Raw genomic sequence first — 6,000 nt, 5'->3', positions numbered from 1 at the left:
TATATTTGATTTATGATACCAGTCAATACACTGGTCCAAAATTACGGTCACACAGGATATATTTTAGCTTGGTATGGCATGGTACACAAGACTTATTATACTCATAGGTCACTCCATTATACTACCTGCAACTTAAGGGATTAATTTTGTTGGAGTTACAGTGATTTTGTATAAGTTCACCTTTTAATATTATTACTGATCCTATATATAATATATGCTGGACCCTCTTTTGGGATTTGATATTATTGCATCAGCTATGTAAATTGAATATTTATATTCTGTATTGAGTAGAGATACAATATCATATTATTTGAATCCATTTTTTATTTATTTCTCTATAGGGTTTAGCGTCCCCTTATACGGTATTCTGCTTTTTTAATTATGTTATTTTTAATTATGTAGATAATACAAATTTATTGATTTTAATTGATGGATCGCTTCATGTGTGTACTCTGCACCCATATCTGTGGGAGTACTGTGCCAAAAAGCCGCTGCGGCGTGTATTCTGCAACTCCACCTGTGGAAGTACTGTTCCAAAAAGCCTCTGTGTACTTTGCAGCCGTGTCTATACGAGTAGTGTGCCTAAAAAATAAATCTACTCTGCAGCTGTCTCTTTGCCATTTGTAGGCCAAGCAAATAATTTTACTGTATGGCTGTGTATATAAGAGTAGTGTTGCAAAAAAAAAATAAATCTACTCTGCAGCTGTCTCTTTGCCATTTTTGGTCCCAAAAAGTTATTGTACTCTGCTGCCATCTCTTTGCCATTTATAGGCCAATAAAAATTATTTTACTGTACCGCTGTGTCTATACGAGTAGTGTGGCCAAAAAGTAATTCTACTCTGTTGTGTCTTTGCTATTTTTGATCCAAAAAAGCTATTGTACTCTGCAGCTATCTCTTTTTGCCATTTGTAGGCCAAACAAATAATTTTACGGTAGAGCTGTGTCTATACAAGTAGTGTGGCAAAAAAATAATTGTAGTCTGTTGTCGTGTCTTTGCCATTTTTGGTACAAACAAGTTATTATACTCTGCAGCCGTCTCTTTGCATTTTGAAGCCAAACAAATAATTTTACTGTACCACAGTGTCCATAGGAGTAGTGTTTCTGAAAACAATTTCTACTATGTAGTCATCTTTTTCCATTAGTGGGCCGAAAAAAATATTTAATTCTGATGGTGTGTCGATACGATTAGTGTGTCTAAAAAAAATGTTTTACTATGCAGCAATCTCATTCCCATTCGTGGGCCGAAAAAAATATTTTATTCTACCACAGGGTCTTTATGAGTAGTGTTTCTACAACAATTTTCTACTATGCAGCTGTCTCTTTCCCATTTGTGTGCCAGAAAGTCTCTGTTTGTACTGTACCAAAAAGCCACTAGGAGTACTGTGCCAAAAAGCCTCTGTTTGTACTGTACCAAAAAGCCTCTGGGAGTACTGTGCCAAAAAAAACTTTGTTTCTACTTTACCAAAAAGCTTCTGGGAGTACTGTGCAAAAAAGCCTCTGTTTTTACTGAACCAAAAAGCCTCTGGGAGTACTGTGCCAAAAAGCCTCAGTTTATACTGTACCAAAAAAAACCATGTGTTTGTACTGCACCAAAAAGCCTCTGGGAGTACTGTGTAAAAAAGCCTCTGTTTCTACTTTAACAAAAAGCCTCTGGAAGTACTGTGCCAAAAGGCCTCAGTTTATACTGTACCAAAAAAACATCTGTTTGTACTGTACCAAAAATCCTCTTGGATTACTGTGCCAAAAAGCCTGTGTTTGTACTGTACCAAAAAACATCTGTTTGTACTGTACCAAAAAGCCCCTGTGATTACTGCGCCAAAAAGCCTGTGTTTGTACTGTACCAAAAAGCCTCTCGGAGTATTGTGCCAAAAAGCCTCTGTTTGTTCTGTACACAAAAATATCTGTTTGCACTTTACCAAAATAGGGACCATATCAGATGGTGGTGCTGGATTTTGCGACGTGCTGAGTGAGGTTTTCCATATTTCTGCCATGCTAACCATCACTTCCGAGGTCATGCCAGTGCCCCAGCTGCATTGGCAACTTCATCCTCCTCTTCCTTATGCTTCCACTGAGCCACTGCTGTCAGGTGAGGACGCAGTCAATAGTGCATCTACCAGCGTGTGCTTGTATTCCCGCATTTTCTAATCTCGCTCTAGTAATGGAAGACTGGCACGTTGTGCTTGTAGCGTGGATCCAGCAAAGTGGCCACCCAGAAATCAGCACTTGAAACAATCGGGGCAACTTGGTGGTCGTTGCTCAGGCACAGCAGCATGTATTGCCTCATGTGTGCCAGGCTGACCAGAGGCAACGACAAGTTGTCCTCGGTGGGAGGTGTATCGTCTGGGTCCTCTGTTTTGTCTATATCCCTCCAACCATGCTCCAGTGATGCCTGTAAGCTGCTTTGAGTGACACCCTGCTGTGAACATAGTTGTTCCTCATCCTCCTCCTCCTCCTCCAAAACTGTCCTCTGGCTGGAAATTTGTGTACCTGGCCACTGTTGGTACAGGAACCCATCTTCCAAGACATGTGTGGAAGCCTGGCCTGTTAATGGTGTGAATGTTCCCTATTCCTCCTACTCTTCCTCCTGTGCCACCACCTCATCCATTATCGCCTGAAGCTTTTTTTTCTAGGAGTCATACAAGTGGGATAGTAATGCTTATGATGGCATCATCAGCGCTGGCCATGTTCGTGGAATACTCGAAGCAGTGCAACACGGGACACACATCCCGCAAGTTCGGGTTTCCATTGACTTGTATTGGGTTCGGGGTTAAGTTCGTATAACGAACCAAATTTTTAACTCTTGTTCGGCCGAACCCGATGAACCCAAATATCCAGAGGTCCGCTCATCCCTATCCATAACCTGTCGGATAATGTGATAAATGGCTGTGTTCATAAAGTATTGTGCTGTTTGACAAATTAAAGAGTCCTGCATCTGTATTTATGTTAGGAGCATTAAATATAATATTAAGCAGTATATCATGTCAAATCCTAACAGTGTGTAATATACTCACGGTTCGGATTCAGCTCTGCGTGCTTCTTCCAGCAGTTATCCGAAGACCATTCATGCGATTTTCATACTTACGGTTACGTGCTGACTAGCTTCTCTTCTTGCTTATCTCAAGGAAGCAGGAGATGTAGTTTTTCACTCAACATTGAGAGAATTAGGAAGAGTAACTATGCAAATCGCATATGAGAGGTCACGTGACGACTACTCAAGCCACTTATGCTGTGTGCAGGAGGGGTGCCAAACTGAATTTTTGCCCCGGCTGCTTGAAAACCTAGATGCACCAAGTGTGAACATGTGCAAGCTGCTATGACTACATAATATACAAATATATATATATATATTGGACTGCATTATTGCTATATAGAATATACTGTACCTATAAAAATGAAGGTACTTTTCATAAGTATATTATATATAGTAGTAATGCATTATAAATGTAATATATTCACTGTTTCCACACATCTTAGCGCTGCACAGACCCTTGCTGACTCTCTGATATAGTATTCTAGCTTCTCAAAAGTCCTGGATCTGCTTTGCCAGATTTTTCATTTCATAATATTTTCTATTAGAGAAAGGTCTGGACTATAAGCAGGGAAGTTCATTACCTGAATTCTTCTTCTGTGAAGCCATGCTGTTGTGATGGATGTAATATGTGCCTAAAATACCCACTGTTTGGATAGGAGAATATGTTGTTCTAAAACCTCTACATAGTGCGTTTCAAGATGTGTAAGCTACCTATGCCCTATACTATAGGTTGTAATGCATCCCTATACCATCAGAAATTCAGGATTTTGAATTTTGGGAGCTGATAATAAACAGGATTAGTGCCGAATTACCAATTAGGCATACTAGGCAGCGGTCTATGCGCAAAGTTAGATCTAGCTCACCGTAAAAGACATCTTGGAAGTGTTCTGAGCCCGGAAATGCCGCGTCAAGGCGTGGAACAATTGTAAAATGAAGATGATCCAGCTCAACGAACTGTGAATAGTCTTTTATTCCCACAAAGTGCATGGCAAAGGACATGTTCTCTGCCCTGCACTTTGTGGGAATAAAAGCCTATTTACAGTTCGTTGAGCTGGATCATCTTCATTTTACGACCGGTCTATGGGCCCCTCTTCTTTCAGGAGCCCCGTGCAGTGGATGAAAAATAATAATTTGGTATTTAAAAAAAATGTACAATATGCCTACTGGTCAGCTAACATTCGAGGCCAGTGGAGCAACGGAGGTTAAATGTAAACATTACCGAAAGCGGTAGTAAAATAATGTTTTGGCTGTTGACGGGTATATTCGAGAACTCAAGAAACTCAAGAGTAGTAAACGAAAGGCATCTGTGATCGGGTGTGGCAACTGTGTGATTGGGAGTGGAGGAGAAATAAGTGACTGTGAGAGGTCACCAACTCTAGATCATAATAGAACATTTATGTACCGAAGCTTTGGGAAAACAGACGAGCATGTGTAGGCCTACACCAGAGGATGACATTAGTTAATTACCTTATCTGGGTTATAATGAATTTTGATTAACTTATTTTTTTGTTCTGTTTCTTAAAATGTAATTAATGCATTAAAATTGTTAGTAAATTTAAAAACACATTATGAAATTATTTGCTGAAGGGGCCCCAACATTTTGACTGCCAGTGGGGACTCCACATGGTTTAATCCGGCACTGATGAGCTGGATGGTCCCTCTCCTCGTGAGACAACAGGACATGGTGTTCTTGGTCTCCATAAAGAATTCCATATTTTGACTCATCTGACCACAGAACAGTTTTCAATTTTGCCTCAGTCCATTTTAATCGAGCTTTGGTTCAAAGAAGACGTCAGTATTTCTGGATTGTGCTGATATATGGCTTCTTCTTTGCATGATAGAGCATTAAATTGCATTTGTATATGTGGCACCCCAGGTGTCTGGTTGCCACAGTGGTAGAAATACTATGTCTGAGAGCGAGCATGAGTTTTCCTGGTCAGGAGCATTATTGCATGCCACACCTCCTGCCCCAGTCCAGGGAGGGGAGGAACCTGCCCTTTATAAACTGGATCTGGGGCGGGGTTAGAGAAGTTAGTTCCAGAGGAAGGGACAGAGCAGCAGCAAGGAGCTCTGTAGGAGCCAGGAGCTGAAGACCAGGGACTGGAAGCTAGCAGAGCTCGTCCTGGCAGAAGACGCAGAGAACCGGACAACGGAGTCCGAGGCTGTGGGGATATCTACATCCAGCAGCAGAAACCACCTGGCAGGGGATTTCAGGTCCTCTGGCCATAGAAAGCCCGGAGGCTCAGTCACATGCAAGGGACCGGCACCGCCATCGAGGAGCGGAAGGAACCAAAGGCCCCGAGTCACCAGCCATACGGGTGAGCACCACACGGTACACTCAGGGACGTGGGCTACTACACGGCTACAGCAGGGTAGCCAAGAAGAGTGCAGTCAGACGGGAAGGCCTATACCTCCACCTGGCCAGGGGGACTCTTGTTCGCTCACAGACTGACCGAGCCTCTAATGTTAGCCATTACTCCCGGCAGGGCCTTCTTAATTACCAACAGTAAAGACCCTGAACTGCACTGCACGGACTTTGAGTAATTTCTGCTGTGCCTATGCACCACAACCCTCACCATCTATAGACGCTGCCCTGAGGCTATACTCCTCCCGTGGGGAGTTATACTACCCTCTGCTGCGCACACGACATCAGCCTCAGTGGTCTGCCACGCAGCGGCGATTCTCAGTGACCGCAATCCACGGGTGGCGTAGTCGGACATTTAAACATTACAAAACCAAAGAAACAGGTCTGCCACTGGTTTGACCACCCTGAGCCACGGGACCGGGTCGCCGCCACGGAGACTACAACCCCCAGCATTACACAGAGACCTGGCTCCGGGTATTCCCTTACACACACGGCCCAGGGAGCGCGTCATATATTGAACAGCTAACGGTTTTCACAGACAATGATTTCTGGAAGTATTCCTGAGCCCATGCAGTGATTTGTACAGCTGAATCTTGCTTGTTTT

The sequence above is a fragment of the Phyllobates terribilis genome, unplaced genomic scaffold (assembly GCF_046119375.1).
Source record: "Phyllobates terribilis strain yellow unplaced genomic scaffold, ASM4611937v1 Scaffold_11__3_contigs__length_659146591, whole genome shotgun sequence".
In the NCBI taxonomy this organism is placed as follows: Eukaryota; Metazoa; Chordata; class Amphibia; order Anura; family Dendrobatidae; genus Phyllobates; species Phyllobates terribilis.
The sequence above is the reverse complement of the archived record's forward strand: the minus strand, read 5'-3'. Positions refer to the sequence as shown.